This window comes from Labeo rohita, chromosome 21 (genome assembly GCF_022985175.1).
Source record: "Labeo rohita strain BAU-BD-2019 chromosome 21, IGBB_LRoh.1.0, whole genome shotgun sequence".
Taxonomy (NCBI): domain Eukaryota; kingdom Metazoa; phylum Chordata; class Actinopteri; order Cypriniformes; family Cyprinidae; genus Labeo; species Labeo rohita.
Genome location: NC_066889.1, coordinates 2,768,702 through 2,782,896, shown reverse-complemented (window position 1 = coordinate 2,782,896; position 14,195 = coordinate 2,768,702). Strand labels below are relative to the sequence as shown.

The window sequence follows — 14,195 nt, the reverse complement described above, 5'->3', positions numbered from 1 at the left end:
ATGACTCCGTTCATCTTCAAAGACTTTCCTATTACTTTCATGACGACCTTGGGACCACTGAAAAACCTGAGATGAGGACACAATTATTAGATCCTGTTTACCTTTGAGACAAAAACGATGCAAAACAGCTCCACACTATTCAGCCTTAGGTAGTTCAAGCTTCAGCTTGTATATTTGGTAATAAGGACTGAAACACTCACCGAAGAGTGCGTAAGATCCTGAATGCTCGACATACTTTGAACATTTTAAGAAGGTGGAAAAAAGTGGTGAAACGCCCAGTATCATAGTATTCGCTGTCGAGAAAAAGGTCTACCAATCCAACTAGTGTGACAGAGAAATCTGGAGAAATAAACAACAAAGAAAATGTTACGTTATGTTCCTATACACTGTAAAAAAATATTTTTCTTCATTATTTATTTTACTGGAAAAGAAGACAACCACTTTAAATAAACAAATCTGAGAAGCAAAGCTGTATCAAATATTAAGGCATGTTTACTTTCTTACTGCAGTGGTAAATACTTTTCGCTTACTTTAAGCATAAGTAAATTCACCAAATGTGTGCTTTAAAATAAGAAAAAATTAAAAACTCGTTTTGCCAGCACTGAAAACTCACCCAGAATATTCCACAGGCTTTTGAAGTACTCTAAGCCAGAAGTTATGAGCTTTAACACACACTCTATCATATAAAAAGCCAAGAAAACTGCCTCCAGTGCTTCATAAACCCAAGCTAAGAAAAACCAATGACAAAGACAAAATACCATATGTTAGTACTGATAAGAACAACTCAACATTTGTGAAAATATTGTGCACAGGCGCCGTTACTTCTGGTGGAAAGTTGATGAATGCAGTGGAGCACTCAGTCATTTTTATGCTGTGCTTCTGCTGTCACCTTGGACTTAAAATGACGCCTAAAGGCATGAATGCTGCGTAAAAAAGGTAATTGCGACTTTTTATCTCAAAATTCTAACTTTTTAATTTGAGTTAATATCTCAAAATTTTAAAGGGGTCATCGGATGCCCATTTTCCACAAGTTAATATGATTCTTTAGAGTCTTAATGAAAAGTCTATAATATACTTTGGTTAAAAATTCTCAATGGTAGTGTAAAAAAACACCCTTTTAACCTTGTCAAAATGAGCTCTGCAAAAATCATTCCATTCTGATCGAGGCTGCTTTAAATGCAAATGAGCTCTGCTCGCCCCACCCCTCTCTTCTCTCTGTGGAGTGACGAGCCTGTTTACTTTAGCCGCATTTAGCAGATAAACTTGCTAACTAGCACATTATTAGGAAAGGCGATCGCAAAGATTTATTAAAAAAACTTATACTCACTTCTGCTGTAAGTGAAGCTGGATCACAAATGATTCGTGCGAACATAGATGGATATATGTAGATCGGGAGGTGCATTCCCTTCACAAACAAAGGTAATCCACTGCATCTTCAGCGGCTCAGATGTCGGGAGTAATTGACGACCACTACATTCATTATTACATGCAGCAACACAACACCTCAATCGCTCAATTCTTGTCTAACTTACATCCCTGCTCCGGCATCGAAACATGGAGGTTGGACTGTTACAGCTGATCTTAGGTAAGATGCTCATGTCAATCAACTATTGTGGGATCAGCCTCTGTGGGTGTGACCCCACAACGACAGATATCTGAGAATGGCTCAGTTTGGAAAAGGGGATATTATTTTTACAGATTAATTAAAAACCACTGCATGGATTTTTATCATTATAGGGTAGATTTGTACATACACTGCCAACACACATTAATGTTCAAACAACATGTAAAAGTGAACTTAACATCTGATGACCCCTTTAAGAAAAAGCTTGCAACCTGCAAATATATATAAGTATATAAATATATGTATACAGTGCACCGCATAAATGAGTACACCCCAGAGTATGGATTCCCAGAGTCTATATTTTGTAAACACAGGCATTGAAAGAGGTTAAATGAGTTTATTGTGCTTTGGCTACAGTGTAGTAACAACAACCATGCATGTTACTTCTGCAGGCTCCGTCGTACTCTGTGAGAAAAAGTGTCACTCTTTTCATAGCTTTTGCCGGCTCTGAGACTCTTGCGTAGTGTTTTTACAGCTCTTTTTCTAGCAAAAAATCACTCATCATTAAATGAAATCTTAAAGTGAAGACCTGATTCTTTCAGGAGCCTTGTCACAAGTCCATTGTTTTTAAATGTTGGTACAACTTCTGTTATATTTTCACACTTAAAACAATAATTTGGTATTCATCTTGTACCACTGTCCTCTTTTATGCTAAAAAAAAAAATAAGTCACCTGGAAGTTCTCTCCCAAGTAGTTTCATTGTTGACAGCATTAAGTCTGTGTATGATTCAGTAGGCTATAAAATGCCTTTAACCGTCAGGAAATTACTTGTCTTTAAAGGTTTTGGTTCAGTATACTTACCTGTTGATCAAAAATATCCTCATTTTTGCAACACAACATTTTATCACTGATAAGAAAATTTGCTGAATAATTTGGGCATTTTTCTTTGGTAATTGATCAAGCAGGCTTGTTGGAACATTATATCTCCAATGAACCCTAACATGTCTTCTAAGTGAAGAGTAATTGCTGAATTTGTTAAGTTTTAGAGGGGGTGTACTCATTTATGCTGTGCACTGTATATGTATATTTAATTTGTGACCCCGGGCTGCAGTGATCCTTACCTGGTGCGAGTCCTTCAAATGTCATCACCACCTGTGTTGCAGTGTTCACCATGAGCACAAGCACCATAATCTGGTCATAGAGTTTAGTGGAGCGACACAGGTCCTGCTGCAGTTGGAGAGCCCTGTCCAGCAACACTTTCCACATCCTCCGTAAAGAGATACACAAAACAACTTACACTATGTATTGCTTTTCAATATTAAGCACATTAAGTAATATATACTGCATATTTCTCCTCAGCTGTAACATTTAGTAATTTTTAGGAATCACCTATTTATTTTGCACAATAACCTAGAGAATCTGGTATGTCAGTAACGACATTTTGTACTTAGTTTCTACGTTTTTATGCGAAATATAATTCATACTTCGTCCGTGTTTGTAACAGAGTTTGTTCAACGGTCTAGACTGCGAGACAGCGCCGGGACTTTTAACTGCCTTGTTAAAATTTTAACGATGGATTTTTATCGCGTTGTGTCGTTTGTTTCCTTTCTGTTGCTGTTTCTTGCGGTTTGAGGATATAAAAATGCCAGTAAAATGTACGATACCTTAACAAACAGTTGTCTAGCAGACCTCAGAGAACCAGTCGCGTTGTTGTTGTGTCTTCACGCTAACGGTCGTTAGCGGTCATATCGGTTACCATGGTTACCAATCAAATATTAAAAATATAGAAAATATTAAAGATTAAAATAGAAAATACTAAACAATATCATTGTCAAAGAACTCATTAATTATGAAATATCATAGGAACATTTATTTAAATCACCCACACAAGCCATAGTTCACTTAAGTTATAGTTGTACAAAACACGTGATGCAGGTTTCATTATGGTTGTCAGTTCATACGTCATAGTATAGAATTATTGATAAAATACTCAAATCATAACATATATATTTTAAATAAGATTAAAAAAATAAAGAACATCTACAGTATGTGGTTTTACAGGAATTTATCTATTATCATTTTCCATTCTTAACGGTTTTAATTCATTTTAAATCCATTTGTAAATCATTTTACATTTTTAATTCCTTGCTTTTATTGTTGTGGTTATTTTTTTATGATATATTTTATTTATTTATTATTATTTATATTTTTTATGTAAAGCACTTTTACAGCATTGTGCATGAAATGTGCTATGTAAATAAATTTGCCTTGTCTTGTCTATATGTGACCCTGGACCACAAAACCAGTCATAAGTGTCAATTTTTCAAAACTGAGCTTTATGCATCATCTGAAAACTGAATAAATAAGCTTTCCATCGATGTATGGTTTGCTATTATAGAACAATATTTGGCCGAGATACAACTATTTCAGTATATGGAATCTGAGGGTGCAAAAAAATCAAAATATTGAGAAAATCACCTTTGAAGTTGTCCAAATTAAGTTCTTAGCAATCCATATTACTAATCAAAAATTAAGTTTTGATATATTTACAGTAGGAAATTTACAGAATATCTTCATGGAACATGATCTTAATTTCCTAATGATTTTTGGCATAAAAGAAAAATCTATAATTTTGACCCATACAATGTGTTTTTTGGCTATTGCTACAAATAGCGACTTAAGACTGGTTTTGCAGTCCAGGGTCATATATTTTGATATTGAGCCACTGTGCATTTTTTCAGCTGTGTGCTGCATTTTCGTATCCATTTTAGCTGTGGTCGCTTTCAAATGAGGCTTCTCTTGGATAGTGATATGTGTTTTAATTTACAGTCTCAGCAGATTTCAATGACGTCACATCTTAGGCAAATAAAATGCAAGAATAGCATCCAAAAATATATTTTTACCACATTATGATCCCATTTTACTGAAAGTCCAGGCAATACAGGTGGCCAGAAGAGCAAATCCTAAAATTAACCCTGAAAAAGGGGGTAATCTAAACTTTTACAGCACTTCAGTTCACGCCCCTAAAAATAAAAAGAAGTCACTAAATGTTGTTGTACACTTTGACGCTTAAACACAGTGGTGTGAAGTGTTAAAGCGATAATTTGCTCAAAAATGAAAATTACCCCATAATACTAGTGATTCTAGGTGTTTCTTCTTTCATATGAATACAATCAGAGTTATATTAAAAAAAATGTCTTGGCTCTTCCAAGCTTTATAATGGCAGTGAATGGCTGTTGAGATTTTGAAGCAAAATAAAGTGCATTCATCCATCATAAAAAGTGCTCCACATGGCTCTGGGGGGTTAATAAAGTGAATCGATGTGTTTGTGTAAGAAATATATCAGACATAGGTGTAGCATTGTATGACAATGCATGCATGAGAACCAAGTTTTGTTTACAGTCTCCTTTTGGCTTATATCGAAATCCTCCAACGTTTTACTTTACAAATCCTCATTTTGTACTTCTAATTCATGACCGGTGTTTTGTTTTGCTCTCTTCTCTGCACTTCTGCATTCGTCATATCTCACCAGAGCTTGTGCTATATGCCTACGACCTACGTCATCTGCTGGAACGCCGCTCGCTTTTTATTTTTGGATGAACTATCCTTTTAATGTCATTTGTGAGGTAACAAGTGACAAATAGTGAAGCTGATGATCCTTGCCTCTGTTTTCTGTGTCTGTGGTCATGGACTCTTATTGTGTAGTTCTGTTTTGTATTGTTCACCTCATGTTTCCCTGCTGCTCTGTTCCCTTGTTTGTTGCAATAGTGACTCATTTGTCCACAACCATATCCTTGTTAGTTTCCATAGTATCTCACTGGTTCTGCTCAGCATTTATAGCCCTGCTTATCTCTAATTTGTTTGTCAGTCATTGCATGTTCCTGGATTTTCTTGTGTTTTCTCCTGCTCTCTGTTCCCTTGTTTAGCTGCTTCCCAGCCTGCTCTTTAGCCTGCCTGACTATTCCCTGTTGTTACAGCTGATGTGAAACACAAACCTGCTTATGAAAATTAGGGCCTACATAAAAAACTGTGAATTTCCTTATAAGCTGAGAAAGTAACTGCAAAAATGTCTAGAAATTTGATAAAGCTAATACAGAGTTGCAAACAGGGGGAAATGCCTGCAGTTATTTATGGCCTATTTACTTACTTACATGAAGTTACCAGAATTAACGGTTCATTTTCAAGCTGTTAAAACCAGAAGTAACTGAACTTGAAAGTGGGTCAAACCCCTGTTCAACCACAAACACTGTGCAGGAAAAAAAAAGGGACTTAAGATTGTTTGTCATGAAAGAAACCTTTACCCTACAGGTTAGCACAACTGCCAAACAGACGATTTACATCTCACTGGTATGTGTGGTATATCTTTCAAAATACGCTAACTTAAAATCATGTTTTACTTTTGTATTTTATATATGAATGCGTCGTTTTATAAAGTCCTTACCATTTATTTATTCACAATGAACAAATAATGAAATAGAAAAAAATTAACATCTAACGTTATTTATTAATTCACTCTTCACAGATCAATTCAAATAATGGAATTTTCAGGTGAGTTTGTTTGGATGTTTATCTATGCCTGTTTTGTTTATTTGGCTAACAGGTACTGTGGATGCAGACTATAGCCAAAGCGTAATTTGAAAAAAAAAGTGCACATTAGCATACTTTAAAAAGAATGCTTATTACAGAAATAACATGCTTTCAAAGAATACATGCAAACTAAATGTAATGTTTTTGGACATTTAATTGCATGTAACTTACAATTAAATGAAAATGTATAAAATATTGTTTATATTTAAATTCAGTAGTTGAAGTAGTGTAAGAGCACATTTTTGAACCATTTAAGCAGCATTTAAGTACATATTTATGTATAATTTCATAGCTGTTTTAAGGGGTTAAAGTGTACTGCTGATTGTACTGACAAGCAATTATGGTAAACTAAAATGTTATTTCAGTTAAAACTTGCATATAGTTAAGTATGTTTGTAATAACACTTATGCAATGATGAAGTTGTAATTTAGTACAACTTTGAATATGAATCTATAATATGTGACCCTGGACCACAAAACCAGTCTTAAGTTGCTGGGGTATATTTGTAGCAATAGCCAAAAATACATTGTGTGGGCCAAATTAAGTAAAGATCATGTTTCATGAAGATATTTTGTAAATTTCCTACTGTAAATATATGAAAACTTAATTTTTGATTAGTAATATGCATTGCAAAGAATTTAATTTGAACAACTTTAATATTTAGATTTTTTTGCACCCTCAGATTCCAGATTTTTACATAGTTGTATCTCGGCCAAATATTGTCCTATCCTAACAAACCATACATCAATGGAAAGCTTATTTATTAATCTTAATTTTGAAAAATTGAACCTTATGACTGTCACACCCCTGTTGACTGTTTAGTTTGGTTTCTCCCCCTTGTGTCCTTATACGGTTTTTCCTGTTCCTGTCTTTGTCTAGTCATTATTAGTTAATCACTCTCACCTGTCTGTGTATCATTAGCACCATTTTATAAGTTGTATTCAGTTCAGTGGTTGCCGTCTGAGCTTAAAGTTATGTTGGTGTGTGTTTCCCTGCTGTTTCTATCTTGATGTACCCTATTTGGCTTTTATTAAAGCCCTTTTTGTTATATTTCGTCTTCCTCCACACACGACCATGACAATGACTGGTGTTGTGGTCCAGGGTCACATATGTGCTCTTAAGTGTACTTAAGCAGTGGACTCTCTTTATGTACCATCCAGGGGCCTTTTATTTCTTTGTCATAGTATTTGTAAGTAAACTTTAGATTGTAAGTAATCTACAAGTGCATATTTAGTACATTTAGTTGCACTTCTTTTCACTTCACATGCAAAGGGACTGCTTATGAAAACAAATTAAACCAGTGTATTGAGTCAGAACATTACATTTTTAAATATTTCTTGCATTAAAATGTGTGTTAATGTTTTATGGAGCTTGTAAGTGTGAACATGAAAGTTGTGATCTGCAGGTGTACCTGACTGAATGTTGTGTAGGAAGAATGACATCCATTTTCATTAATAATACACAGTAGATTAAAGTGTGCAATATCTTGTTTAACAAAACTGTTTGATACGTATTCATGTCTGTTTATGCTCAACTAGAGGACACCGCAATAGTGTCTTGCCCAGACCCGCACTGCCCATTCCATACGGAGCCCTTGACCGGGGTCAGATAAGACTCTATATTTTATTACTATTAATTAAAGCTGTAAGCCCCAGGAAGCCATGGTTTACAGTGAATTCACAGCATTTATTTAGATATTGCCATATTATTAAAGCACTGGTCAAACAAGTTAGCACCCCTCTTTGTTGTATGTTTGGATGCTGGGATGTTTTGTCACATTCTTCTCAGCAAAGATTTTTCACAGTGTTGGCATAATACTCTGTTTATTCCAATTTAACAGTTAAATTAAAATAATTAAATACAGTCTTAAAGCAACACTATGTAACTTTTTCTGTGTTCAAAATTTGGGGTACATTTAGAATTTGACAATGTGAAGAAAAGAGTTTTCCTTTTTCCTAAAAACCCAAACATGACCTTACATAGCTGCTTTGAAACAATCTATATTGTATAAAGTGCTATATAAATAAAGGTGATCTGTAGGAATATGTGCATAAAATACCATCTGTGTTTGCTACTGTCCACCGTGTTACCTTTACTGGGTAACACAATTGACAGGTAACTTAGTTGACATTTTTTAGTGTTTTGGGCCTACTGTACATGGAAGCCTAGAACTACCAAGCATATGGTATGTTTAGAAATATATTTTCATAAACAGTACATAAGTTTTCGTTTAATTGTCTAATAATAATAATACTTGGGTAACACTGCTGACAGTCAATTAATCCACTCTTGACACAGGTTTGCTAGTTTAGCCAATATTAGGGGAAAGAGAGAGAACTTCACTTCTAGTGTTTCATCCATGTGCTTTTAATCTAGACGAAATATCATCATACTGTGCAAATTATATCAGAATGGGACAAACCATTCTTTTTTGAAGGGGGGGTGGGGTGTTCTAGTGGGTAACTTAGTTGACAATGGTTTTTCAGAGACAAATAAAACAAGTTATATCACAATAAACACATTATTTTTGAAGCATACATCCAAATGTCTTGATAACCTAATTTAACTGAAAGCAAAACTATGAAATTAATTTATATTTGAGGTAATTTTCATGCTTGAATGCAGAATGAGCAACTTTACAAAATCAGACAGCTGACAGGGTTGTATGTGATATGAACATAATTTTTGAGCAAAAGATATGGCTTTTTCAACATACAGTAGTGTGATTGGGAAAATATAATTGTATATATAATATACTAGACCATTAAGCATCAGGGCATTATATTGATGAAAATATATTAAAAATATACTTAACAATGGTGAAAAAACCAGCATATGCTGGTAGGTATGTTTTGATGCTGGTTTAAGCTGGTCCTTTGCTGGTTTTTGCTGGTCATGTTGCTGGTCAAGGACCAGCATAAACCAGCATCAAACATACCTACCAGCATATGCTGGTTTTTTCACCAGGGTGTGTATGGTACTTTGACAAATGCCGTCATTTTGCCGTCATTGCCGTCAATTTCCTTTTATTTTATGCTTAATTTAGATAGATCAGTTGTTTGTCTACAAAGAACCTCATCCGGAGGAATGTTTTGATGAAGGTTTGTTCAGCAGCATTCCATAAATGAAATACAGCAAAATCAAAAGCAATACACTAATCTCCTTCCATTTAATTTCTTACAGTTTGCTGTGAAATAAAGGCTGACAACAGATATAAGGTGAAGGATGACATCGGGAACGTTCTTTTCAGTATTTTTGAGGACATTGATTATTGTAGCAGGCATCTCTATCAAGGACGCTCCTTCATAATGAATGTTTTTAATGAATATAATAAAGAGGTCATAAGACTGGTGCACCCATTCGTTTGCCAAGTCGGCTGCAGGAGCCATGAGGTGTGAACGTTATCCTTCTCTTGTTTAGCTCTTGAGTATATTGTACTGTATGTTCAACGCTATGTCACGGCCAATTCTTACGTATTTCACAAAGTGGCTAATTCGTATGAATTTGTACGACCTCCTATGATTTTGTACAAATTGCTGTGAGATGGGGCTGATATATTTATTGTATGTTGTATGTATATTTCAGCTGGAGGTTCAATCTCCACCAGGCTTTGTCATCGGATATGTTCGACAAAACTGCCATGTTTGCCTGCCTAAATTCACAGTTGAGAATACACGAGGTGAACCGGAATGTGAAATTGTTGGACCATTTTTACCTCTTTCCTGCTTCATGGATCAGAACTTTGAGGTGATGCACACAGATACAAGTTTTAATTTTCCATTTGACCTTTTTTAGGTTATGTTGTATTATTAAAACTCTAACATAACCTTCACATAAACCATTTTAATATCTTTAGATTACAATTTTAACACTGCTAGTGTGCTTATCAAGTCATTTACCTTGTTTCCTGACCCACATTGGTTGTAAGTGATCTCAGGTTATGTTACATTTCTGGGAATGCTTGATGCTCACAGTGAAGAAAAACACCTCACCCACCTACACACACACATGGTTCTTTGGCTTTAAATGTCAGCGCTAACATGGTCTTGTTTGCTTTTTTCAAAAGTTAAGTGATTGAAGGAGAAGTCCACTTCCAGAACAAAACTGTACAGATAATGTACTTACCCCCTTACCCCACTTATCCAAAATGTTTATGTCTTTCTTTCTTCAGTCGTAAAAAAAAAATGTGTTATTTGAGGGAAACATTTCAGGATTTTTCTCCATATAATGGACTGGTATGGTGCCCCGAGTTTGAACTTCCAAAATGCAGCTTAAATGTGACTTCAAATGATTCCAGCCGAGGAAAAAAGGTCTTATCTAGCGAAACGATCGGTTATTTTCATTAAAAGTATATAAATTGTATTATTTTTATTATGTCAAAAGCTCGTCCCGTCTTGCTCTGCCTGAACTCTGGTTTTTCTCTGGTTCATGACAGTTAGTGTATGTCGAAAAACTCCAAACTCATGTTCCCCCTCAACTTCAAAATCGTCCTATATCACTGTTTTACCTTTTTTGTTAAGGGTGCTTGATCTTCTTTGCATGTTCACTTTGCAAAGACTGGGTCAGTACTTGCAGCGATGTGGGATGATTTTGAAATGATTTTTGAAGTTGATGGAGAAAATACGATTGGAGTTTTTTGACATACCCTAACTGTCTTGAGAAAGAATACAGTTCAGGCAGAGCAAGACAATACGAGCATTTGAAATTAAAAAATATTTAAATTGTATTTTTTTAATGAATATAACCAATTGTTTCGCTAGATAAGACCCTTCTTCCTCAGCTGGGATCGTTTACAACCACATTTGGGATCGTTTGAAGCCGCATTTAAACTGCATTTTGGAAGTTCAAACTAGGGGCACCATATCAGTCCATTATTTGAAGAAAAATCCTGAAATGTTTTCCTCAAAAAAACATAATTTCTTTACGACTGAAGAAAAAAAGGCATGAATATCTTTGATGACAAATGGGTGAATACATTATCTGTAAATTTTTGTTCTGAACTTCTCCTTTAATAAAGAATAAAGCTTACGCTGTAAATCTAGTGCTGCTTTTTTGACATTTATCTTAGATCCCTAGACCCTTTTTATACCAAAATATTATAGTGAAAACATATACTGTAGATGAGGACTACACTCTTAAAAATAAAGGTGCTTCAAAAGGTTCTTCACAGCGATGCCATAGAAGAACGATTTTTGGTTCCACAAAGAACCATTCAGTCAAAGTTTCTATTAAAGAACCATCTCTTTTTTTTTTTTTTTACCTTTTTATAATCTAAAGAACCTTCTTTCACCACAAAGAATTTTTTTGTGAAACAGAAAGGTTCTTCATATGGTAAAGGTTCTTTATAGAACCGTTTAGACAAAAAAGGTTCTTCTATGGCATCATGAAGCACCTTTATTTTTAAGAGTGTAGTTAGTAACCTGTGTTTGAATGCTTAATGTGTTGATGTGTGTTGTAATTGCCTGTCTTGACCACAGCTGATCTCTTTAAATGAGGCAGAGACAGACACACCATTTGGCGAGATCTGCAAACCTTTCTCATGCAGTGTACTGCGTACAGGTGTGGATTTTGTGCTGAGGTTTCCAAGCAATCTGGATGGCAAAATGAAAGCTACACTATTGGGGGCCTGCGTACTTATTGTAAATATTGTTGAAAATGCTGTTTTTAAAACTTTTTGTTAGGTTTGTGATTTAAAGGGGTCCTATTATGCTCTTTTACAAAGTCTTTTGTAAGATTTTGTTTTGGGGGTGTACTAGAACATGCTTTCATGCTTGGTGGTTCAAAAAACACATTATTTTTAACATAATTTACATTATTACAGTACATTTCTCTCAGGCTGGCACAAATGACTCGATTAGCTCCAGGTTCCGCCTTCCGAAAAACAAATGGTATTGTGATTGGTTAGCTGTCCCACTGTGTTGTGATTGGCGAACAGCTTAGACGGTGTTTCTGTACTGCATTTTTGTGCTAATGTATTTATTATTTACATACTTAGTTTCATTATTTTCAAACCAGCCTAGCCTATTCTAGTGCAAGTTTATACATTTTAAAAAACACTCGCGTTATAAGGGAAGCTAATGTTATCTACACTGTATGATGAATAGATGTCTTACCACACACTGCACACGTCTGCGGCGTGTTATGGCTCCCACGCGGCAACAGGAGTAGATTGCGGGTTCGTGTTTCGACCCCCTGTACTGCACACATCTGCGACGCGTTACTCCTCTGAATCGACTGCTCTAGTCAATGGTTGTGTTTATACCCTCCGCGCTGTGGTTCATTGAAGCGGCTCTCCATGCTGCATCGTTAGGGTAATCCCCCACCTCATCCCCTTTGTAGATCTTTTTTATGCCCAAAGATACACACCACACACTGACTAAAGTTTAAAAAAGTGAAAAAGCATAATAGGACCCCTTTAAGACTTTTTATATTTATTATTGAAATATATATTTTTAATTAATTATAACTTAATCCATTTTCAGGACTTTATGTATTATGATAAGCCAAAACAACCATTAGATAAGATAATAGAGTGTTGCAATCCTCTGTCTTGGATCTCTTTGTAGTCAACACGCAAGAAGAAGATAACAAGGTAAATTCATAATAATCCCATTCTTCATACAGTGCATCCAGAAAGTATTCATAGCACTTCACTTTTTCCACATTTTTTTAATGTTACAGCCTTATTCCAAAATGGATTAAATTCATTATTTTCCTCCAAATTCTACAAACAATACCTCATAATGGCAACGTGAAAGAAGTTTCTACAACTTGATTGGAGTCCACCTGTGGTAAATTCGGTTGATTAGACTTGATTTGGAAAGGCACACACCTGTCTATATAAGGTCCCACAGTCAACAGTACATGTCAGGGCACAAACCAAGCCGTGAAGTTCAAGGAATTGTCTTTAGACCTCCGAGACAGGATTGTATCGAGGCACATATCTGGGGAAGGTTACAGAAAAATTTCTGCAGCATTGAATGTCGCAACAAGCGCAGTGGCCTTCATTCGTAAATGGAAGAAGTTTAGAACCACCAGGACTCTTCCTAGAGTGGGACGCCCCCGCCAAACAGAAACTGAAGCGATTGGAGGAGAAGGGCCTTAGTCAGGAAAGTGACCAAGAACCTGATGGTCATTCTGAAAGAGCTCCAGTGTTTCTCTGTGGAGAGAGAAGAACTTTCCAGAAGAACAATCATCTCTGCAGCACTCCACCAATCAGGCCTGTATGGTAGAGTGGCCAAATGGAAGCCACTCCTCAGTAAAAGGCACATGATGGCCCACCTGGAGTTTGCCAAAAGGCACCTGAAGGACTCTCAGACCATGAGAAACAAACTGTGAATACTTTCCAGATGGATTGTAAATAAACAAAAAACATAGAAAATCACAGGAGAAAAACAATAGAAACATAAACCACACGAAGGCAACATTCCTGAGTGCTGTGCCTCTAAGACGAGAGACGCAGCACTCAGGAATGGTTTTAGAAAGTGCAGGGCAAAATGTCATTTTGCCATCAAGCAAAACAGTTGTCATGCCAACTTGTGACTGTAAACAACGCTTGCCCCGCCTCTAGGTATTTCTGATTGGTCCACTGTTTTGGAACTGACATTGATGAGCAGCATTGGATATAAAAGTTGATTTTTATTTTTTTATTTTTTTTTTTTTTTTTCTTTAATTGACATGGTGTCTTAAAAACAGGACGCTCAAGAGGCAAGCGAAACGGTCATGCACATCTGTTTAGTGTGTGTTTACATTACAAAACAATGAAAAAGTGAAACATTGGAATGGAAAAACGTGTTCTGTATAAAAGTCTCCCTTAGTAATAAGAAGAACTTACAAAGACAACTAAAAACTCAGAGCTATCCACTTTTTTCCTAACGAGTCTACTGAATTTTAGAATATGGGAGGCTCTTCCAATTTGGGGAAGTTCTGCTCAAAAGGATTTAAACAAATAATTTGCTGCTAATAGGGACTGGAAGTGAAAATGGGAGATTTTCACATTTTAAAGCATCTGATGAAAACAAACCTAGAAAGAGACGTGATGATT

At 35.6% G+C, this 14,195-nt stretch overlaps 1 long non-coding RNA gene across 1 annotated transcript; it reads right to left on the bottom strand.

Annotated features, from left to right (window-relative positions):
• Positions 1-649: 649 nt before the first annotated feature.
• Positions 650-3,296, bottom strand: LOC127152288 (uncharacterized). Its single transcript, XR_007825062.1, has 3 exons — positions 3,229-3,296; positions 2,686-2,831; positions 650-727 (listed from the first exon to the last, which is right to left on the bottom strand). It is a non-coding gene; the product is annotated as an uncharacterized LOC127152288 (long non-coding RNA).
• Positions 3,297-14,195: the final 10,899 nt, after the last annotated feature.